Source organism: Muscardinus avellanarius (genome assembly GCF_963383645.1).
Source record: "Muscardinus avellanarius genome assembly, chromosome: 2".
Taxonomy (NCBI): domain Eukaryota; kingdom Metazoa; phylum Chordata; class Mammalia; order Rodentia; family Gliridae; genus Muscardinus; species Muscardinus avellanarius.
In genome coordinates, this window is record NC_137787.1 from 105,781,192 (window position 1) to 105,807,047 (window position 25,856).

The following is a 25,856-nucleotide window of genomic DNA, read 5'->3' on the forward strand; positions in this document are numbered from 1 at the left end:
TCTAAAACTAGGATGTTTCCACTTGTGGCATCTGATAAGTCTTAAAATATCTGCAGTGGTCCAGATTTTTCACTCAGATGCTCTCCAACTATTTTGCATGCACCTGAAAGAATAATTGTCACTATTCTCATTTATAGGGAAGGAATAGATTTGGGTTATATTGGACCAATAATTTGTTAAATGGTTGCGAACAGCTTCTGCCCCTCCTTCAGAACATCACCACTAGAACTCTACTGCCACCCTTTGAGTGTTTGATTTGGGCAATTTTACATGCTCCATAAGAAATAATTTAGAATATCTGTGAGATAAATGACAGGGCTTGGATCTTTTTTCCTGGCAGATTTAACCTGGAAATTCTTTTTAATGCTAATGGAAGTTATTCATGTCAAGGCTGGCATATTTATGGTAGAAGATACTCCTAAATCTGTTTTTACAGTTTGTGTATACTTTGAAGAAATTTCACCACCATATGGCCCTTAAAGATTTGTTATCACTCAATCCACAGTGGTTACAAAATCAGATGGCTATCACTCTTATAGGTTCTCCACAGCTCTATGTGGGAAAAGAAACCGAAAATAAAATGTTATCTTCTAGAGGAAACTTACCAGATGTGACCAGAGTGATAAGGTACAGTCTCATTTATTATTATTCTACCCATACTATGGCAACATGGTAAGACTCAGGTGGCCATTGGGTGAGTGACATATACACTTTTGATCTTTATGTATCTGTAAAGAGAAGAGAGAAATAAAGGACACAAGAATCCAGTCCACTCTGGAATGAAAACTTAACCAGTAATTAACAGAGAGCATCCCAATTAAGTTAATAGGACATCAGGATTAAAGCTTTCATCATACCATCTTTTAACTGCATCATTTTAGCAGTTATTTATTTTGTTGCCTCAGGATTCTCATCTATAAAGTGGACAAATGATGGTGTATCTAACTTTGAATGAAATGAAATAAAATAAAGCTCTTAAAAAAGGGCTTGGCATAAAATATTAAATTATTTTACCTATTTTTACTGATTCTCTCACTTTGCTGCAAAGTAGACCTCCATCTCCACAAAATTGTCTAGAATCTTCTCTCTGATCTAGATAAATAATTATTCATGTTCCACATAATTTTATCATTTTTTTTTTTTTTGCAGGTCTGGGGATGGAACCCAGGGGCATTCAACTTCTGAGCTACACCCCATGCCCTATTTTTTATTTTTTATTTTGAAACCGGGTCTCACTGAGTTGCAGAGGGCCTCACTAAGTAGCTGAGGATGGCCACGAACTGTGTGATCCTCGATCTTTTTCTTTTTTATTGGTGCATTGCAATCATACATCTTGATGAAGTTCAGGATAATAGGGGCATGCATGCACACAGCACTCATTAAGCCTTTTCCTGATCCTGCACTATTTCCTACACAACCTCTCCTTTCCATGCTCAGCAAAGTGATTGGCTTTGAAAAGTTTGTGTATGTACGTTTCCCTCCTCCTGTCTCCTATCTCCCTCAATTAGTTTCCCTTCGTCTCTCAACTAAAGTTTCTCCTTCATTGTCTGGAGTCATTCCTATGCTCCAATCTCTCCCTAGCTTCTGAATATTTGGAAGAATATTTGACTCTTCACTTTTAGTGACTAACAAATCTCACTTAGCATAATATTATCTAGTTTCATATATTTCCTTGAAAATGACATAATGTTCTTCTTTATGACTAAATAATATACCATTGTATACATATTCCATAATTTTGCAGCCCATTCATCTGTTGAATAATTGGCTAGTTCTATAGTTTTCCAATTGTGAATTATGCAGCTACAAACATAGATATGCATGCATTACTCTGGTAGTTTGGTTTCCATTTTGGGGGGGTATATACCCAGGAGAGATATAGTTAGATCATGGTAAGTTCATTTCCATTCTTTTGATGATCCCTCACACTATTTTCCAATGTAATTGTACTAATTTGCAATCCCACAAATAGTGTATCAGAGTTTCTACTATGCATCCTCACAATTATTATTGTTTGTGTTTTTAATGATTGTGGTTCTAACTGAGGTTAGGTGAGGTCAGGATAGTTTTGAATTGCGTCTCTCTGATTTTTTTATACATTTGTTTGCCATTTATATTTCTTCTTTTGTGAAGTGTCTATGTAGTTCACTTGTCTTTTTTTATTTTTTTTGTGGTGAGTTTCTTGAGTTCTTTGTATACTCTAAATTCTAGTTCTCTCCCAGAAAAGTGACTGGAAAAAAATGTCCCATTCTGTTGGCTCTCTGTTGAAAATTTTGATAGTTTCCTTTGCTGCACAGAAGTTCTTAAGTTTAATTCATTCCCAAATATGATTCTTGTTTTAATTTTTTGTGCTTATGGAGTGTTGTTGAGGAAGTTTTTATCTGCACTTATATGTTGGAGTGTTGGTCCTATGTCTTCTTCAAGTTGTTGCAATGTCTATGTTCTAATTTCCAGGTGATTGATCTATCTTTAATAGACTCTTGTACAGGGTGAGAAAATGAGGCTTAATTCTACATTTTTGCATATTTATAACCAATTTTGCCAGTGCTGTTTATTGAGGAGGCTAACTTTTTTCTAGTGTATATTTTTGGCCCCTTTGTCAAAAAAGAAATGGCTATCAGTGTGTAGAATTGTTTCTGCATCTTCTATTCTGCTTCATTGGTCTATGTGTTTGTATTTGTGCCAATATAATACTTTTTTCTTAATACTACAGCTCTGTGATAGGTCAGGTCCTTCTCTCTCCCCACAGGACCCTGCAGCAAGGACAAGAAGTAGAAGCCAGAAGTGGAAACATCATGAGACTTTGGGCGTTGTGAGATTCTGGACATCTCAGGGCAGACTCTAGATGCTTCAAGACACCTGATGTCCCAAGAGGACTGGCCGCTAGCCCCACCCCAAGACCCAGCTACATATATACCACCATTCCTCTCTGTGGTGTGACTCTGCTGACTGCATGACTCTGCTGCTCAGTCATTGATCCCTTCCCCCACAGTTGGCAGACCTTGCCTGAAGGTGCCAGTTTAATTGAAGAGACCTTTAATAACTTGGCTGTTGTTTGCCTACTGTGTGGTCCCCAACACAATTTCAATGTTGCATCTGGTGCCAAAAGCCTCTGAACCTAAGAGGCATTTCTTAAAATTTTTCATCTCTTTCTCTCTTATTTTTTACCCCTCTCTGTGCCCCTGTGACTCCCATCATGAGCCCTCCTTTTTACTTCCAGGAACCTGTACTCTCTGACCCTTAATTAGACTGACCCCTTCTGCTTTCAAACAGGGTAAGTTCCTTCCCTTCCTCTGGTCATTGGGTCCCAGCTTCTTGCCTTTCAGCTTCTTGCCTCCAGCTTCTCTGTTATCAAAATTTGTGGCCATATCAGAGTTGCCTGGATGACCAGGTCATCCTCCAGTTTGAGAAGGGAGTAGAGATGTCTCTCTCATCTATGACCCCTGTTCTCAGATATTGATCAGGATAATAGAGGCTGCCTGTTTCCTGTTCTTCATTCTCACTTTCAGACCAGACATGGGAAGCCAGAATTCCAAAATAATGCGTCACTGTGGCCCAAAAACAGAACTCTGGATTTTAATACCATGACCAAGATCAGCAGCTTTTGTAAGCAGTCTGGTAAAAGTTTAGAAGTCTTTTATGTCCAAGCTTTCTTTTTTCTGCACTTCCATCCCTCTGATCACTCTCCCGTGCCAGCTGCCATTTTTTGATGGCATGTAGTTGATACCTCGTGACGTCACAGCCATCTTGGTGGCTCCATCTTGTGACCTTGCTGAGTTACAAGCATGGCTTTCTGAGCACCCTGATGCCCAGGATCTTTCCTCACCCCCCCACCAACCTACCCTAGGACGGCTTCTCACTCTAACCCTCCTCCCCTCCACCATCCTCCCTTAAGGGACCAACCCTTCTCTCCCCCTTGCCTTTCCCTGTAAGTTACTGTACCTGCTCCAAGGGCCCACCTTCTCAATTGGCCCTGCTCTGTGAGGTGGCTGGTGTAGAAGGCATAGTCCACATCCATGTCCCTTTCTCCCACCCAGACCTTGCTCAAATTGAAATAAAACTGCATTTTTTTCCTGCCAATCCATCCAGTTTTATTAAAAAAATTCCAATACACTGTGCAAACATACAATCTCACATGGTGGGATCTTTATGTTATTTTAGCCTCCCTTAACTCTGGATAAATGGGATCATATTGTAAAGGTCTGAATGGTCTGACCAGGCTCATTTAACTACTTCCATGAACCACTGTGGTACCTTCAAAAGATCTCCACTGGGAGTTTCAGCCAGCCCCAAATAGTGGGGGTGAAGGATTAAAAATAAGAGACCATATGATACTATACCTTCTTCGTGGCATGCAGGCTGATTCCCATGAGATGATATATTATAATAAACTTCAGGAAATCACCCAAGGTCCAGATGAAAACTCAGCATTTTCTTAATTGGCTTTAGAAGTCTTTTAACCTCTATACCCACGTAGATTCATCTACTGAGGCAGGATATGCAGTGTCAGCAACCCATTTCATTGGGCAATCAGCCCCTGATTTTTGAAAAATTAAGAAAGGCTAAGGACAGCCCTCAGACCCCTATCTGAGATTTGGTAAACATGGATTTTAAAGTGTTTAATTCCCTAGAGGAATAGGCTTAAATGGAGCATATACTCTGACTTCAAAATGCAGATCCCTGGTAGCTGCACTGTGGCTGGCAGTGGCAGCTCAGCCTTCTGGAGCACCACCTAGGGGTGGAGGACAGCAATGACAACTACCTCCAAGAACTTGCTTTAAGTGTGGCAAGGCTACACACACCAACCAGATCATGCCAAGCGTGTAGCCAGAAGGGACACTGAAACAGTGCTATTGGAAAAGTGGTGAGCCCCAGGTGCTCAACACAGGGGTCCACCCTTCCAGACCAGGTCCCATCTCTGGCCCTACTTGGCCTGGCTGAAGACTGACAGTTTCCGGACTTCTCAACCTTGATCCCTCTTGCTGAGCCTGGGGTAATTTTCAAGGTAGCAAGTAAGCCAATCTCCTTTTTGGTTGCCTACTCAGTCTTTACATCCTTTTTCAGTCCTAGTTTTTATTTTCCAATCCCGGTACAGGGGATTGATGGGGTAAGCTTTCCTGCCCATGTACTACAGGCCCTCTTTTACAGGACAAAATTGCCCTGACCGAGGCTCAGGCTGAAGTAGTTGTTAACCTAATACATATTTTCCTGCACATTGGGCTTAAACATATGTATGGTGCTTAAACACTTTCTAAATCCCTTGTTTAATTATCTCTGGCAAAAGCTGATTAGTAAAGTCAGTGCCTCCTGTTCTACTTGTGCTGCTGTTTCTTCTCAAGGAGGCCTTCACCCCTCTTTTCCTAGCCACCAAATGAGAGGACATTTGCCAGGACAGAACTGGCAAATTGATTTCATCCATATGCCTTCTCTCAAAAACCTAAAATATTTTCTTACCGTGTTTGACACCCTAAAAGGTTGGGTAGAGGCTTTTCCCTAAAAGGACGAGACAGCCAGCACAGAGTGGCCAATGTTGTATGCTTGCATATTATCCCTTGGTTTGGACTCCCTAATTCATTACAGCCTGATAATGGACCAGCTTTTATTCCTAAGGTCACTCAACAGGTGGCACAGGCCCTTGGCACTTCTTGGAAGCTCCACATCTTATATTGACTGCAGTCATCAGAAAAGGTACCTCCTTAGGGAACATGATGACAAAGATCTTCCCAAATCTGGGACCAAAGAAGCAGCTCCACACCCAGCAGACAAGGCCCTTAAGCTAGGAGACCAAGTCCTCCTCAAGTCGCTTCAACCAAAACATTTCCAACCACGGTGGACTGGGCCTTTAACAGTGATCTTTACTATACCTACTGCAGCCAAACTGCTGTGGGACCCCAAATGGCATCACCTTGCTTGGCTAAAAAGGTCTTTGTTATAACAGCCCCATAACAAATTCTCCTGTACAATGCCAGGCCCAATAAACTCCATTTTTCTCAAAAGAGTTCTCTTTAATGCTTTTGTTTCAGCAGGCCTACTTGTTTGTGTTTGGAAATTCACCATGAAAATTACCTATTTGCCTCCTCTCCATAAAATGTTGGACCAATCACAAGCCTCTTGTCTGCTAAAGTTTATTCAAACATGCATTACTGAGCTGTTCAGGGTAACCTCAAATCAACTCCCTCTGTAGCTATATTCATACCTGTCCACTTGTGAACGACCAGACCTCTCCTGGCCAGGGGACCCCCTTCGACACCCCATAAAACAAGAAGTAGTTATTAACTCGGTCGTCACCCAATATCACCAAAAACCCAGGATGATAGGTTGGGTCCCTCCTTTATCCCACAGGACCACGCAGCAGGACAGGAGGCAGAACCCCAGAAGCCAGAAGTGGAGACATCATGAGACTCCAGATGCATGAGACCCTGGACATCTTGCAGCAGATTCCAGATGCTGTGAGACTCTAGATGTTGTGAGAGGATCAGCCACTAGTCCCACCCCAAGATCCGGCTACATAAATACCCTCATTTCCACTCTGTGGCATGGCTCTGCTTTTATTTCCCTCATTTCCACTCTGTAACATGATTCTGCTGACCACAAAACTCTACTGACCATGTGACTCTACTGCTCTGTCATTGGTTCCTTCCCTCATGGTCAGCAGACCTCGCCCAAAGTTGCCAGTTTAATTAAAGAGGCCATTAATAATTTGTTTGGTGTTTGCCTCCTTCATGACCCCCAACTCAATTTCAATGTTACACTTTGTAATGTACTTTGAGATAAGATATTGAGATGCTTTCTGCATAGTTTTTGTTGCTGAAAATTATTTTGGCTTTTCTTTCTTTCTTTCTTTCTTTCTTTCTTTCTTCCTTCCTTCCTTTGTTTCTTTCTTTCTTTCTTTTCTTTTTTATTTTTCCTTACTTCCTTTCTTTCTTCCAAATAAATTTAAAGACTAATGTTTCTGTATCTGTGAAAAATAATCTTAGTATTTTAATAAGTATTTCAATGAATCTATAGATAACTGTGGAAGAATGGTCACTTTGATGATATTTATTATACTTATCCAAGAACATGGTGGGTCCTTCCACCTCCTATGATATTCTTCAATTAAACTTTTTAAATGTTTTATAATTTTCTTTATAGAGATATTTTACATCCTTGTTTAGGTTTATTACTAAGTATTTTATTGTGTTGGGGGTAATGTGAGTAGAAATATTTTATGGATTTTTTTTCAGGAGATTTATGGTTGACATACAGAAAATCTGATTTTTTAAGATTGGTTTTGTATCAGGCATTTTGCTAAATTTTTTATCAGTTCTAAAAGCATTTTTGAAAATTTGACATCATATGAGATGTTTAAAAGCTGAGAAAATATAAGAGAAAGAGAGAGAAAGGGGCCAGAAACTCCAAGACCACACTCCCAGTTACTCACCCTTGCCATTAATGTCCTGCCTTTAAATTTTGCTGCATTGGAGGCTAGACTTCAACACCCAAGTTTGTTTGTTTTTTTTAGATCATTCCAGATCCATATCATAGCACACAATAAAACCAGAATCCAGTAATAATTACCTTACATAGCAAAGGAGACTTTTAAGATGTGATGATCATGGATTATTCAAATTGGATCAATATAATCTGAGACCACAAAACATGAGACACCTTCCCAGCTATGGCCAGAAAGATGTGATTATTGAAAAAACAAAAAAACAAAAAACAAGATCTAGAGTGTGAGAAGCATTTAACCTGCCATTGCTAGCTTTATATTGAAGTAAGGGGGCATGCGTCAAATAATACAGGCCATCTCTAACAAGTAGGAACATGACTTAGCCAACATCCAGCCATCCAGCAAGAAAATGTGGGCTTCATTTATAGAAACACAGGAAGTTCTGCCAGGCACCAGTGTAAGCAAGGGAGGGGACTATGTCTCAGAACCTCCAGAAAGAAGGTCCCAGAAAGGATCACAGTCCTACTTATGATGCAACAGTGGCCTAGTAATGCCCACTTTGGACATCTGACACCTTTTTAAGCCTGTATATTGTTAACATAATTAGAAAACTAATAAGTTGATATGCAGTGTGTACTATATGTGTTTTCAAAAATTATGTGGTTAATTATACTAATTCTAATTAATTTAGTATAATAATGTGATACTCAGGATAATTTTTGGTTCTAGATTTTAAAGACATAGTCCTTCCCCCTGGATTGATATCTGAACTTTACTCTGCATTCTGGTATTTGAATGTTCACAAAAGCAACGAGGGGCTTAAATATGTCATTCAAAAACTAGAAGGATGAGAATTAATCTTGATTCAAATAAATGTTTGGGGACCATGAGTGACTTCAGTACCTAGTGAAGATGGTATCCCTGAGCTCACATAAAAAAGGCAATCAAGACAGTTCCTTTAAAAATATACTCTAGACCTCTCAGAATTGGATTTCTTGAAAAACCTGGTCACTTTAAAAAGCTAATTAATTCCAAATATGGAATTAGCTCAGCAAGAACAGTCATTCCCAATTACTTTTTGATCCAAAAGAACATTTACATTAGTCCCTGAAATACCACTTTGGTAATTTCTGCTATTTTATGTTGGGATGTTGTGGTGAGCCGCCATTAAAAGTTGGCGCTGGCTTCCTGCCTCTGAGCTTGATTGGCACATGGCTGTGCAGGAAGCAACTCCATATTTGGAGGCTAGGGTTACGTAATACATGACGTGGTGGTGACCTGACAAGCGTGAGCCAGTGAGTGAGTGAGATGTGGCAAGAAGTGATTGGGAGAGCTAATGTTTATAATGCCCTGCGCGAGGCAGATCTTCGCCATTTTTCTTCAACTTGTATCCTGAATAAACGGCTTGCAAGAAGAGCTTCGTGTTGCGTCTTAATCGCTGGTCGAGGGACGTGACAACTGGTGGCCCGTACGGGGAAAAATGAGCTCCCGTGCGTGAAGCTCAGAACTTGCTGTCGTCAGGGAAGGTGCACCGGTAAGTCCCCTGGTAGATTGGGGGGTCCGCGAAAAATGCGGGTAACCGCTCTCACCTGTGGATAAGGGGAGAGCAAATCAAGTAGAGCTGCGATCAAAGCAGATGCGGAAAAGTGAAAGTAGAGCCGCAGTTAAAGCAGACGCGGAAAAGTGAAAGTGGAGCTGCAGTTAAAGCAGACGCGGAAAAGTGAAAGTGGAGCTGCGGTCAAAGCGGACGCGGAAACGCAAAAGTAAAGCCGCGATCAAAGCGGACCATTTTTGAGTTTCATTTTGAGCTTAGTTTTGGGATGGGGGCTTCGCAGTCTCATCCAATTTTTTTGGCTCTTCAGGAGCTACTTCATTCTAGAAGTTTAAAACTTAGAAAGTCTACCTTAGAAAAAATTTTAAATGGTTGTGACCATGCCACTCCATGGTTTGCTGTCTCAGGTAACCTGACAGTTTCTAGTTGGGAAAAGCTTGGTCGAGATCTTGAATATGCCAAGCAACAGGGAAGCCTTAATCCCTGTGTTCTACCTATTTGGAAATTAGTCAGAGGTTGTTTAGAAGATCAAAAATATCATGATGCTATTAAGGAAGGGCAAACCGCCCTTGAATTACTCAAAGAACAGAAATCTGAGGAGCATAAGTCAGAATGGGCAGTTAGTGAAGCAGGGGAACCTGTCCATTCCTCAATCTATCCAAATTTATCTGAATTTAAAGGGCCAGACTCCTCTTCTGATTCTTCTGATGAAGAAAAAGGTTTGTTAAAGAAACAAATGACATGTGTGTCGATTCATTCAGCCTCAAAAAAAATCCCGTTTGCCTAAATTAGATCCGGACTTTCCTATGCCCTCAGGTTTACAAGAAATGAAAAGGTTCAAATGAGTTTCACTGCTTTTTATTTGGGGACAAAGATAAATCCCCTTTATGTTTCCCCACAAAAAATTGAAATTCGTAAATATTGTCTAAATTCTCTTAATGATTTTCAGAAATTATTGGGAGATATTAATTGGATCCGAAGCTTTTTGGGGTTGCCCAATCATGCCCTTTGGCCATTGTATGATATCCTAAAAGGTGATCCTGCCCTTGATTCACCACGGGTCTTGACCCCGGAAGACAGAAAGGCATTACTCTTAGTGGAAGAGGGTTTAACTAAGGCAATGCTCCAACGAAAGGATGAGAATAAACCAATCTCCCTATGCCTGTTACAGACCTATTTACAACCCACGGCACTTCTCTGGCAAGATGGAGTTCTATTATGGATCCATCCTAAGTCTTCTCCCAGTAAATCCATTTCTTATTACCCGTCAGAGGTGGCATCCTTAGCATTACTTGGTATTCAACAATGCTTGCAACATTTTGGTGATCAGCCATCCTTGTTGATTGTTCCTTATTCTAGTGATCAAATTAAAGTTCTTTGTGGAACTTTGGATATTTGGGCAGTGCTGTGTTGCTCCTTTTTGGGAAAAATTGATAATCATTAACCAAAACATTCAATATTAAGTTTTTTACAGGGGCATCCAGTGATCTTTCCTAAAAATACCTCTTCAGTCCCTCTTCATAATGCTGTCAATATTTTTACTGATGGATCTAAGACTGGATGTGGAGCTTATTTACTTGAACAAAATGAGCCTGTTTTGATACAATTTGAACCTGATTCTCCCCAAATAGTAGAGCTTAAAATTGTTATTGAAGTCTTTAAGACTTGTCCCTTTTCCTTTAATTTATTATCAGATTCTTTATATGTGGTTAATGCAGTCAATATTTTGGAGGCAGCCGGTCATTTTAATGCCTCCAGCAAAGTCTGTTCCTTATTTAGACAATTACAATCTTTAATCTGGCAAAGGACTTCTAAATTTTTTGTTCAACATATTAGAGCACATACCGGACTTCCCGGGCATCTTAGTGAGGGTAATAATTTGGTAGATATATGTACTCGCAAAAATTTTATTTTTTTATTTTCTTCTTTAGATCAAGCTCGTAATTTTCATGCCCAGTTTCATGTACCTGCAAAAACTTTACAACATTGTTTTCAATTAACCAGAGCGGATGCTCGCCAAATAGTTCTGGATTGCCAGCAATGTGTTACCTTTCTGCACCCTTCGAGTTTGGGCGTTAATCCTCGAGGCCTTTTACCGTTAAGGGTATGGCAAATGGACATTACCCATTTTCAGGAGTTTGGGTCCTTAAAATATGTTCATGTCTCCGTGGATACCTGTTCTGGTATTATTTTTGCCTCTGCCTTGACTGGTGAAAAGTCACATCATGTTATTACTCATTGTCTCGAAGCCTGGGCAGCCTGGGGTAAACCTCATCAATTAAGAACTGATAATGGCCCTGCTTATACTTCACATAAGTTTATAGCTTTTTGCAAAACCCTTTCAGTTTCTCTAAATCATGGCCTTCCCTATAATCCACAAGCTCAGGGCATCGTTGAGCGTGCACATAGAACATTAAAAGAATGTCTTCTTAAACAAAAAGGGGGAATCGGCCACGGCAGGCCCCCTAAACAGCGATTGGCATTGGCTCTTTTTACTCTAAATTTTTTAAACCTGGATCTAAATGGATTATCTGAGGCTGATCGTCATATGACACATAAGCCTACATGTCAGGGATATGTTAAATGGAAGGATGTAATTACGGGACTCTGGCATGGCCCAGACCCAGTGTTGGCCTGGACGAGAGGATCTGTCTGTGTTTTTCCACAGAATCAGCAGGACCCGGTGTGGCTCCCAGAACGCTTGACTAGGTGCTGCAATAATCATGAAAATGAGAAACCCCCTATGACTGTGGATGCTGCTTTGCCTAATAACCTCGGTTCAGATGGAATGGAGATGGGGAATTCTATCGGCATTTCCGGTACCCATGCCAGTAAGACATAGCGCTCAAGTATTTCCTCGATTATTTACCAGTAATAAGAAAATTAATCTAACCTACCTCCTGTTAGATGAAGAACAGTCACCTTTGGAGATTAATAAAACTTTTAGGGAGTTAGGCAGCCTCTGTTTCACCACCTCATCTCCTCAGGAGAACGAATCTTGTATCCCCTTACAAAAGGGAATATCAGGCTGGTTTTCCCTCAAACAAAAATGGGGAAAACAGAGACAAAACAATACTGTTACTGCTCCGAAGGGTTATCTACAGCTAAAGAATCCATTTTCAGATAATGTTATCTGGATAAATGGCACCTGGCCACTTTGTGCACAAAGGCCTAATTCTACTTTAAGACAGCCTAAATGGGCTCCTCACTGTAGGGGTTCCTATAATCTGGGAGAAGAATGGCCCTGGACTGATTGCCAATACAGTGTGGTTAGACATATATATAATAATCCCTTTTTTACCTTCTCACCTGGTGCCGTTGGTTCTTCAGAAGATTTACAGGGCCTCTTTAGTCAAGATCTAGCCCATAATCCCTTTCATAAATGGATGCTTTGTGGTATAAATGGAAGTTGTCTGGATGCCTCTACGTTAGTTATGCTTCAGGGAGGAAGTTTCGGAGTAGCGAATGTCTCTTGTGAACATGTTGAATTACGAACGTATTCAAATTGCACAACAAAAGGTAATGATGTCAATAAAGATTGTGATGAGGAATATAGTTCCTCCTCCACTTATTCTTGCAGTCAATTAACACCAAAAATTATACAAACTAAACATTATTCCCCTGCTAGCGTGTGTGTTCATCCTCCTTTTATTTTTATATTGAGTAATAATAGCTTTTCCTTTTGTAATAATTATAGCTGTTTTTATAGTTTGTGCTGGAATAATAGAAGTTTTTCTCATGCTATGATTGCTCGAATTCCTCGCTGGGTTCCAGTCCCAGTGGATGCTCCCAATTCCATGGTTTTATTTAGGTCTAAACGAGATTTTGGCATCACGGCTGCCATTGTAGCCGCGGTTGCTGCCGCTGCTGCTGCGGGCACTGCAGCTGCAATTGCCTTAACTCAGACAGAACAGACAGCGGAGACTTTAATTAATATGTCCTCCACTGTGGCGCAGGCCTTAGATACTCAAACAACGCTGAATAGTCAACTTAAAGGCGGCCTTATGGTAGTTAATCAGCGCATTGATTTAGTACAAGAACAAGTTGAGATATTATGGCAGCTTGCTCAGCTTGGATGTGAATGGAGATACCCTGGTCTCTGTGTTACCATCGTTCAATATGAAAACTCTACAAAAGCCGCTAACCTGTCTCGGGAGTTGTCAATTTATCTTTTAGGCAACTGGACGGGAGAATTTGAAACCCAACTAGAGAGATTACGCACTGCCGTGGTCACCGTCAACTCGACTCGTGTGGACATTAGTTTGGCCGAAGGACTGTCATCTTGGATAACTCATGCCATGAATCATCTAAAGGAATGGGCTGGATTGGGGGCCTTGATGGGATTATTGGTTGTGGCTGTGTTGTTTTGTGTCTGGTGCATTGCTCGTCTTCGCCAAAGTTTTAATCATAATACAGCCATGTTTATACAGGCCTGTGTGGCTATCGAGGCGGGACAATCACCCCAAGCCTGGCTCATAGCAGCTAAGGCATAGTGGCTCAGGTTGCGAGGCAAAGCACTGCAGCTGAGGGCACAAGTTTGGTCCTCAGGAAGAGTACGCTTGACTGCACACGGGTTAGGCACCCAAGTACCCGTCCCTAGAAAAAGGTGCCAGTGATTAGTAGGGGTCAAACCTCTGCTCTTACCTGTTGCCTATAAAAACAAAAAGGGGGAATTGTGGTGAGCCGCCATTAAAAGATGGCGCTGGCTTCCTGCCTCTGAGCTTGATTGGCACATGGCTGTGCAGGAAGCAACTCCATATTTGGGGGCTAGGGTTACATAATACATGACGTGGTGGTGACCTGACGAGCGTGAGCCAGTGAGTGAGTGAGATGTGGCAAGAAGTGATTGGGAGAGCTAATGTTTATAATGCCCTGCGCGAGGCAGATCTTCGCCATTTTTCTTCAACTTGTATCCTGAATAAACGGCTTGCAAGAAGAGCTTCGTGTTGCGTCTTAATCGCTGGTCGAGGGACGCGACAGGATGTTAGGGAGACCATGAGTCCACAAAACTAGGAATTGGCATTAGAGGCACTAGGGAGAATTTCTCTGGCCACTCTATCCAAATTGCAACTTCCTCACAACTATTCATCTTCCCACAGCCTGGTACTTTTCTCCTTATTACATGCTACATACCACTTGAATGTAATGAGGAACTAGCTTCCACTTCTTGATGTCTGACTGAAGACAGTATGTCTCACTCCTCTATCTTTTTCCTTGAGCCCCACACTTGCAAATACTCATAAGAAAGTAATTGAGATCATGATTGACTGAGTCAGTGTCAAGAAGAAGGACCGTACTTTGTTTTACCATTGGATACAACTTTTATGGTAAAAACTTGTCAACCAGAAATACTGTCCTGTGAAAGGCTACAACTATGAAGCAGGACAAAGTGTTTTGCAGCAAAAGGTAGCTAATGCTTCACCTAGTCAAAAAAAATTCAAGTGGTTTCTGAAATGCTGGTATTGGTCATGTAGGAGGTTTTGATGGTAATGACTTTGGTCATGGAAGAATCTTCCAAGATTATGTTTATAGGTGGTAGCTCTGACAGTAGTGGGCATGGTAGCAATAGAGATGGTTAAATTGGATTGAGAAATGGTGTTGGTTATACAGTAGCAACCCTGTTTATTCTAGAGGAAGCATAAAGTATAGAAGTGGTAGACATGTTTGTAGAAACCAGGGCAGAGTTCATGGTCAGAGTGGCAGACATAACCACTTTAATAATAGTGCAGTCAGAAGCAGCTCAGGTGATGGTAGTGAATAATTTGGGAAGCTATGATAAATTTGGCAATTACATCAATTAATCTTTAATTTTTTTTCTTTTCATTTTTTATTGGTGCATTATATTCAAACATGATATTGGGGTAAAAAAAAAAAACATGTGTGTACAAACATGTACACATCGCTGATTTTACCCCTACCCAGTTCCCACCCCATTCCCTCCCCGTCCCTCCTTCCCTTGCTTGGCTTAGTGATTGACTTCGATATGTTTAAGTACATTGTGTGTTTTAGAGATTTTCCTCTTCCCCCTCCTTTCTCCTCCTTTAGATTGTCTTGTTTGCTCCTCTATAAGATTTCCTTTATCAAGAGTTCCTCCTATGACCCATTTCTCCCTAACTCTCACATATTAGGGAAAGCATCTGATTTATTATTTTTTGTGACTGACTAATCTTACTTAGAATAATGTCCTCCAGTTCCATCCATTTCCCTCAAAATGATGTAACTGAGTTTTTTTGATGTCTGAGTAAAATTCTATTGTGTACATATCCCACAGTTTTGTAATCCATTCATCTGTTGATGGACATCTTGGCTGGTTCCATAGTTTGGCTATGGTGAATTGTGCAGCTATGAACATAGATACACATGCATTAGTTTGGTAGTTTGGCTTCCTATCTTTTGGGTAGATACCCAGAAGTGATATTGCTGGATCAAAATGGTAGATTTGTTCCCATTCTTCTGAGGATTCTCCATACTGTTTTCCAAAGTGGTTGCACTAATTTGCAATCCCACCAACAATGTCTTAGAGTTCCCACTTCTCCACATCCTCGCCAGCATCTGTTGTTGTTTGTATTTTGAATGATTGCCATTCTAGTTGGAGTTAGGTGAAATCTCAGGGTAGTTTTATTTGCATCTCTCTGATTGCCAGTGATGTTGAGCATTTTTTCATGCATTTATTGGCCATTTGAATTTCTTCTTTTGTGAAGTGTCTATTTAGTTCATTTGCCCATTTTGTTACTGGATGCTTTGTTTTCTTAGTGTTGAGTTTCTTGAGTTCTCTGTATATTCTAGATATCAGTCCTCTATCGGTGGTGTATGTGGCAAAAATCTTCTCCCATTCTGTTGGCTCTCAATTGAGGTTCTTGATAGTTTCCTTTGCTGAACAGAAGCTCTTCAGTTTCATGCAATCCCATGTATTGATTCTCCTTTTAATTTGTTGTACCTTTGGGGTCTTGTTGAGGAAATGTTTATCTGTGCCTATGTGTTGCAGTGTTGGACCTATGCCCTTTTCAAGGAGCTTCAAGGTCTCTGGTTTAATTTCCAAGTCTTTGATCCATCGTGAATGGACTTTTGTACAGGGTGAAAAAGTGGGATTAATTTCCAATTTTCTGTGTATGGTTAACCAGTTTTGCCAACACCATTTGTTGAAGAGGCTATCTTTTTTCCAGTGTATGTTTTTGGCCCCTTTGTCAAAAATCAATTGGCTGAAAGTATGTGGACTTGTTTCTGGGTCTTCTATTCTTCTCCATTGGTCTATATATCTGTTCATTTGTCAGTACCATGCTGTTTTTATTACAATGGCTTTGTAGTATAGTTTAAAGTAAGGTATTGTGATTTCTCCTGTGTGTTTTTTGTTGCTGAGAACTGCCTTAGCTATTCTGGCTTTTTGTTATTCCAGATAAATTTAAGGACTGATTTTTCTATGTCTGTGAGGAATGATCTTGGTAGTTGAATGGGCATTGTGTTAAATCTGTAGTTCACTTTTGGGAGGATGGCCATTTTAATGATATTTATTCTGCCAATCCATGAACATGGAAGATCCTTCCATCTTCTAAGATCTTCTTCGATTTCTTTTTTCAGTGTTTTATAATTTTCTTTGTAGAGGTCTTTTACCTCCTTGGTCAAGTTTATTCCTAGGTATTTTATTTTTTTGTGGGAGATCCTGAGTGGAAGTGTTTTCTGAATTTCTTTTTCAGTGGATTTATGGTTGGTGTACAGGAAAGCTTCTGATTTTTTAAGATTGATTTTGTATCCATATACTTTGCTGAATTTGTTGATCAGTTCTATAAGCCTTTTGGTTTAGTTTGTTGGATTTTCTAAATATAGTATCATGTCATCTCCAAATTGTGAAAGCTTGAGTTCTTCTTTTCCTATTTGTACTCCTTTGATTTCCTTTTCTTGCCTTATTGCTCTGGCTAGAGTCTCTAGTACTATATTGAAGAGAAGTGGTGATAATGGACATCCTTGTCTTGTTCCAGTTTTTATGGGGAATTCTTGAAATTTTTCCCCATTAATACGATGTTGGCAGTGGGCTTATTTTAGATTGCCTTAATATTGTTGAGATATGTTCCTTCTGTTCTAATTCTCTGCAGTAATTTTATCATAAATGGATGTTGAATTTTATCAAATGCTTTTTCAGCATCTATTGAGATGATCATGTGATTTTTGTCTTTGATTCTGTTTATATGATGAATTACATGGATTGATTTTCGTATATTGAACCAGACTTGCATCCCTGGGATGAAGCCTACCTGGTCATGGTGTATGATTTTCTTGATGTGGTTTTGAATGCATGTTGCTAGTATTTTGTTTAATAGTTTTGCATCCAAGTTCATCAGAGATATAGGCCTATAGTTTTCCTTCCTTGAACTGTCTTTATTCGGTTTGGGTATTAGTATAATATTTGCTTCATAGAATATTTTTGGAAGAGTCCTTTTTTTTCTATTTCATGAAATAGTTTGAGTAGTATTGGGGTTAACTCTTCTATAAAGGTTTTATAGAATTCACTTGAATCTTCAAATTTTGAACCCATGAAGTGAAGAACACTGAGAGCAGAAACTCTGACCCCTATACTGTTGGGTCTGAGACTTTGCTAAAGCATGCAAACAAGGTGCCTATGATAATTCCAGTAGCAAAAGTAATTATGGAAATGACAGAATGTTTTTTGTTTGTTTGTTTGTTTGCTGTCAATGAATAAAGTTTAGCAGGACAGAAGAGCCAGAGAAGTGACAGATAGCTTCAAGTTACAATAGATTTGTCAACTCTACAGAGCCCAGCTATTAAAGAAGACATGTTTCAGACAATATTCACATTCACATGTATGGAAAAACAAACAAACAAACAACAAACTTTGTGATAGGATTTGTGACTAACTACATATTATTTAAATTTCTGTCTGTGGAACAGGTAAAACATTCCCAAAAGGCTTTATTATAAACTTTTTTTTTATCCATGCTGTTCATTAGCAAAATGTAATGGTCTGATATGACACTAGACAAAAACGTGCCTTTTATTTTTTAGTGTTCTTTGAAAAATTAATTTTACTCTAAAGCTATCTTGATAAACTTCCTCAAAAGTGTGAATTCAGAATTCTTTCAAGCTTATATTAGCCAGATATCCATATTTGTAACAAACACCTGAAACAATCAACTGAAGACCTAAGAAGCTGTATTTCAGATGATTTCAAAATAAAGTAGACTATATGGATCCACAAATTACCCTTGGGAAAGAGACATCGACAATAATTCTCACATCAATGACTGTCATATCAACAAATAAAAAAAAAATAAGGATGTCCTAAAGCTTTGAGTCACAGAGAAACATATTGTTGTCCAGGGATCAAGTGTAGCCAAATAGGTCAGAAAAAATGAGATTTTATTTAATGTCTGTTTTTGTGTCTAATACAATTGTTGATCATGATCTCTCACATGATGATGTCTTGTTGTTGTTGTTGTTGTTGTTGTTGTTGTTGTTGTTGTTGTTACTGGTGATTAAACCCAGGAGCATTCTACCTAGGAGCTACACCCCCAGCCCTATTTTTTATTCTTTGTTTTGAAACAGGGTCTCACTAAGTAGCTGAGGCTGTCCATGAACCTCAGTCCTACTGTCACAGCCTCACAAATGGTAGGATTACAAAGGATTACAAGGATGTTCCACTAAACCCAGCTTGTCTTTTTCTTTTTCTTTCTTTTTTTTTTTTTTTTTTTTTTTTTTAGTAGTAATGGAGATTAAATTCAAGGGGCATTCTACTTCTGAGCTACACCCTTCTATCCCTTTTTTATTCTTTATTTTAAAATAAGGCCTCACTAATTTGGGGAGGACCTCACTAAGTAGCTGAGGCTGGTCAAAAACCTGTAATCCCCCTGAATCAGCCTCCCAAGAACTGGGATTATAAGCATGTACTACCATGCCCAGTATGATGATGTCTTTTTATATCAACAGCAATACTGACCACTCACTACTTTAAAATATATTTTTAAAAATAATTAGTGCCTATATGTAATTTTTTCATAGTTTGTTCATTTTTAGACTGCAATATTAACACATCTATTTATTATTAATGGGAGGGCTGCTTAATTAATTGAAGTAGATGAAATGTTGAGTTATTTTCAAACAAAACCAAACATCTGTCAGTATTTCACTATTGTCACAAACGTGAAAATACAGGTACTACCTTAAATATTTCCATTGCCTATTTTGCTTTCTTTCCATTTTTTCACTAGCTATGGTGAATTGCTCTCTAAATGAGTAATTAAGACTGGTGTCCTGAGGTACCCAGCACTCCTAAGTGATAATTACTGGAGATTAAAAGCCAAAGACCAACAGGCTTTACAGTGTTTAATGGGGCAAAGTAACAAGGCTGATGTATGCGTTTCCTGGGCTCCTGGCAGAAATGGCCTAGGAAATGTGGGAGAATCTAGCTTGTTAGGAGAGCTTCACATTCAATGCATGCTGCTAAAGTATCCAGAAGCTTGGAGAGCCATTAAATCAATATTTTTGTTCCAGAAGGAGCTCATAAAAAACAGTAAAAAAAATTTTTGAACTGGGTAGCTCTTAGAATATGGCAAAGAAGTGTCCGTATCCATTTTTCTTTAAACCCATATCATTTCCATGACCACAGGGATGTCTTCAGAGCTACATATGTTAGATTGATATTTCACATCTTTAGATAAGCCCTGGAAATCAAGTTTGAGTTCCAATGCCTAATTTCCTAGCAGTATATGGATTAAATTGTTCCACTATTAGAAGTATCTCTCAGATATTAAAATTAAAATTTAGATATCTTCATGAATCTATCTTTATTGTTTAAGTGAAATATATGTGAATTGTGGATGCCCATCTACTGTGTACCTGGAGATATATCACTAAATGACAGAAGAGAACATTGAAAGGGTATCAGGCAATGGAGTACACAATCCCAGAGAAAGGGACAACACCACATACTTCTTGTCTCAGTTCCTACCAATTAGGTCTCTCAGACACTAACTAGTGTGGTACAATGTCCATACAATTTTATAAGATGATATTTTTAATTTTGTCTAAGAAGTTTAAAATAACAAAAATAATACTAACAATTACATATATTTAAAATTAGTTTAGCTGGTTTGGTAGCACATGCCTATAATCCCAGTAGTTGGAAACTGAGACAGGAAGCTTGCAGGTTTCAGGCTAGTATTAGCAATTTAGTGAAACCCTCTGCAACCTTATAAGATCCTTTTTAAAAAAAATGCCAGTGTGTAACTTGAAGGTAGAATGCCCCTGGATTCAATTCCCAGTATCATACAAAATAATGATAATAATAAGTAAATAAAACCAAATTAGCTTAAACTCATTATCTAAGATTATTCTTTATTGTATTTTTACTAATAAAATAAGCCTTAAATTTCATCTATTGTCTGTCATACAGTAACAGGCTATGAAGTATAAAATGAATAATAACAGATCATAGACAACAAAGAAGTGTCCACCCAGGAATAAATGAGTGATGTGTGCATGTATGCCTCTACTATCTTGTACCCCATTCAGATGCATAACTACAATGCACCGCTAATAAAAAAAAAGAAGATACTATGAGCAGACATAATATGTTTCACTGATATTTGTTTGACTTGTTTGGATTGAACTCACCAAAAATAAGAACCTCAGTGGCACCATTGATATTCTGCCCAGTTCTTTGGTTCTCTTTGGTTCTTCACAGTGAGTTTCACTGGCAAGTGGAAAAGCAGCAATGGATGTTAGGACATCAGCAGCTGCTTTCTAGTTTCAATGTTCAGCAGCCACAACCCTCACAGACATTTATTTGTCACAAGGAAACTGCTTGGGGAACATAATCGTTCCAGGACAGAGCAGTGCTCAGTGTGTCTCACCACTTCCACTGATGACAGTTGTGCCCCATCAGAGGAAAGGACAACTTTTACAAAACTATAAAACAGGTCTCAAAGGTGAATGGCTTTGGCTTAGTTAATAAAAGGTCTCAGAGTGTTTCAAACTTTGAAAAAGCCAAAGAATGAAGACAGTCATTCTCTCAAAGTAAATTACTCCAGATTCCAAAAAAGAGAGAGTTGAAAATTGTCGAATAACACAAGAAACTCATGTCAGATTTGCATGATATTTTCACCAACTCCTTGCTATTTCATTGTATCTTGGAGTGATTATAGAGAACATTGGAGAGATTTTTTTCTTCAGGCATCCTGCTTTTTAACTTCAGGATGGAATGATATAGAAGAAAAACTAAAGGAAGAAAAGCAAAAGAAAAGGGGAATTTTTTCATAACAGGTCTCGGTAATGACATTTAACCATTTTTCAGAAAGATGTAATTACAATGAAAATTTGTGAAGTGCTACACACTTTTGTTTTGCCATGTACTTACATTAGTTTAATTAGCATGTTAAATTGGAAATAAAATAAGCAACTATAGAAAGTTTGGCAAGTTAAGTAATTTATCTGTACCTTTGGTTTTTATAATTAAATTTTATTTAATTTTTTAATTTTTTATCGGTGCATTGTAGTCATAGATTTTAATGGGATAAAAGATGGTGGAGACATACATGCACACATCTCCCAAGTAGCCCTTGCCCAATTCCCACCCCACTGTACCTTTGTTTTTATATTATCAAATCAGAAAATTCAAATCACTGTTTGAGTTTTTCTATATTATATTCAACTCAAAGTACTGCATGCCTACTTGATTATAGTCAGTACCCTAAAAAACTTTGTATAACTCAACAAGTACTCTATAGTTAGTAACAACAGCTATTGGGTATTTTGGAAGATTAAAGAAATACTTAGAATCAAGAAATTCAGTTCTAGAGTCAGATTCAGAATACTGAATGTATTTTTTTATGGAATCCAAGTAAGCATGTAAAGTCTACTATTTTCTTTAGTCAAATAATTAAAAAGTGAATAGGCTCAAAATATATCTTTGAAGTTGAAAGGCTTTACAGACAGTAAGAGGGAGAGTGAAATTCAAACCTGTTGTCTGAAATACAGCCTTGGTACTGTCTCCACTTTACAAATTCCCTCAAAATGTAATAGAAAGCCGGCGTGGTGGCGCACGCTTATAATCCCAGAACTTGGGAGGCTGCGACAGGAGGATAGCATAGGTTCGAGGCCAGCCTTAGTTACTTAGTGAGACCCTGTTTTCAAATAAATATTAAAAAATGGGTCTGGGAATGTAGCCTGGGGGTAGAAAGCCCCTGGGTTCCATCTCCAGTACCACACACATAAAAAATGTAATAGAAAAATGCATGTGAAAATATTTTTTAAAACTAATACAAAATGTATAGATATCATTTCACTCAATAATAATCCAGGGCCTGGAGGTATAAATCAGTTCTGGAGTACATGCTTGTGTACTTAACATGCTCCCCTTCCACATGCTTAAATCATTAATAATTCCCACTTGTTATTATCCTATGTGTAATCATATGCCAAATACTATGGTAGGATCCAGGAAACATAAATTCAGAAGACAAAGTGCCTTCACTTAAATGGAAATTTTTCATCTTAACCCAGTAAAAGCATATGAATTAAATCATCAATTCCAAAATAGTATGGTTTATATAACTATGCATCATTGTCAGAATATGTAAAACATATATACTTATGGCCTATTAAAATCATAATGTGCATATTGTGTGCATTGAATGAGTTATTTAGGATAAATTAATTAAATTAAAATCACTGCCTTATGCTTGCCAATTTTTGTAAGTTTTGAAATTTCTTTACAAATAGATTTTATAATTTTATGTTTTGACTGATGCTATGCTATACTAAAAGTGCTGACTTTACTATACCACACCTAATAATGGTATTGTGATTTTCAAATCTTGAAGTTAAATGATTAAACATCAGTTATTTGTTTATTGTCTCTTATTTTTAATGCAAATGAGAAATTAAATTTACCATTTGTATTTATTATTTTTATACTTTTATTGGTGCATTACAGCCTCACATCAAAATGTAGTTCATAGAAATATTGTAATACATGCACACAGCACTTGGTGACCTTTCCCCTGGCTACCTCCCTCCCTTCCCCACACAGGATACTGAAACTGGCATTGATATTCCCAAATATATACATAATGTCAGTGGACCAAGTCTTTCATTATTTCTCCCTCTCTCCACAACTCTCCTATAGAGACCATCCCCCTTACTCCACTGGTGTTTTTTTTTTTTTCATTATCTAAGTATTTCTTGTGTCCTATTATTCACTAGCTTCTGCTTATGAGTGAAAACATAACTTCTCACCCTCTGTGACTGGCTAATCTCAATTAATGTTCTTCAAATCCATCCATTTTCCTAGGAAAAAAATGACATGTGTGTTCTTTATTGTTAAGTAGATTTCCAGTGTGTATATCCCATACTTTTGTGATCCAGTCACCTGTTGATGGCCACCTAGTTTGGCTCCACAATTTGGCTTTTATTAAAGCTCAGAAAACTAAAACAAGAATAAATAAATGGGATGGCATTAAATGAAAAAGTTTCTGTTCATCAAATGAAATCACCAAGGGTATAAAAAGAGAGACTAGAGAATGGGAGCTTTGTCATTTACTTCTTTGAGAGAGAACTAATATCTAGAATATACAAAATATCCAGCAATTATACTTCTTTTTTGTGTCCTGGGGAATGAACGAGCTACACCCATGTCCCTTTTAAATTTTGTTTTGAATTAGGGCCTTTCTAGGTTTCTAAGAGTCTCACCACATAGCTGCGTCTATACTCAAACCTGTGATCCTCCTGTCTCAGCCTTCCAGGCTTCCAAGTACTAGGATTACAGGTATATGTCACCATGCTGGGTCAGTATATATATATATATATATATATATATATATATATATATATAAATAAATCTATATATTTGAAATATACATATGTGTGTAAAAGAACCAAAACCAGGTTTTTAAAGAAATATGTACATTAATATACAAAGCAATATTATCTTTAATAGCTATAAAATGGAAAAAAGTTCCAAGTATACACTGAAAGGTGAATGGATAAGCAAATTGAGTAATATACATACAGCAGAATATTACTATCTTAAAAAATAAAGAAATTCAACATATACTATAATAAAACATGCACAAGCCTTGAAAATGTTATGTAAAATAATCCAATGGTAATAAAAAGCCAACTATAGCATAAATAGAGTTATATAAGGTATCTATAACTGTCATATTATTAGAAAAAGAAAGTAAAATGATGTAGACAGGGGTTGGAGAGGGTTGGGAATGGAAAGTTGCTGTTCCATGGACAAAAAATTTTAGTTTTTCCAGGAGAAAAGCATTGTAGAGATTGAACAGCACTATGAATATAGGTAGCATTACTCAATTATTCACTAAAAATGGCTAATATGATTAAGCACACAAACAACAACAGCACAAGTAGCCCTGGTCTGAAGTGCTAAGAAAACTGTATTTTTTCCTGTAGTTAGTGGACCACAGTCAGTTAGTAAAGATGTGTAATAAGAGACTGGTAGTTTAGAAATATCTTCTTATCAACATGCGAAGGATGAACAGAAAGGCAGATTAGAAATAACTCAGAATTTATAGAATATAAACTCACTTTGAAAACATAGTAAGAAAAAGAGGTTAGTTTGTATGCACATACACAAAACATCATCGTATGAGTCCATCTATTTAAAATCACTCAAGATGTACAGAGCATGCGCTGGTGCAGCACTCGCCAGGCAGTTGGGTTTTTTTTTTTTTTTTCTTCTCTCTGGTCAGTCTTCTAATCTTCTGAGCAAATGAGCAGATAAATGTAAAGAGATAGAAAATAGATTTGACAAGATGGTGATTGAGAGATGCTGAGTACATTTCAGTCTCTGTAAAGCTCCTTGACAAGAGACAAAAAAGCAAAAAAAAAAAAAAAAAGCAAAAAAAAAAAAAAAAAAAAGTTTAACAAAACAATGAAAAGTTGAAGAAAATCCAGAAGACAGAACAGGGGATGGTACCATAGACAATTTGCATACATGTGAATATATTACAACATCAATCTGGGTACTCTGTATAAGGAAGGAGGAAAATAGGGAGGGGGGCACTAAGAGCATGTGCATATATGTCATTGTCAACATGATTTACATTATGATGTGAGACTGAAATGCACCAATAAAAGCACACATGCAAAAAGCCCTGCGCTGCCTCACCTGGGTAATGCCACAGACAGCTGCTGGCTATACCATCTTGGCCTGTCCATGCTGTACCATGGATGCCAACACTGTGGCCTCCAGAGACCCCTGGCAAAGAAGCCTAGGACTTGATGTGGAGTAAGGAGTGGCAGATATTTAGCATAATAAGCAGTCAACAACTCAATCCTGGTTCCACAGAGATCCAAAAGCCCGGATGCCCAGCCAGAGAGACCCAGAGCAGTGCTCCACTGTAAGTCAGCTGAGTGTCTCAGTGGGAGACCTCCCAATGCAGCTGCAGGGATTTGTGTAGCAAGCAGTAGCCTTGAGGGAGTCTGAAACATTGTAGTCAACTCCTGAGGAGTTTGGGTTGAAAGATGCTGCCAAAGACAGCAGAGGTGCAGGAGAGGCCCATAGTGCCCAGGGCACAGCACCTGCACAAGGCCACTGGTGGTCACCCTGTTATTACACTGGAAAACCATCCCCTGTGTAGGCAGAGAGAAAGAGAGAGATATAGCCTCAGGGCATCCAGAAAGTACAGAGCCCCATGTTTACATGGCATCCATTTCCAGTGACACCTACCACCTTTATAGACAGAGAGAGGAATAGGGACAGGCCATGTGGAGAGGTCAGAGACCCTTGTGTGCAGCAGGAGAGACACCAGTGTTGCTTGGCACCTGCAAAACAGAGAGGGAGACCAGCTTAGAGTCCTACATATTAAAGGAGACCCAAAAGTGGAGCTGCAAACT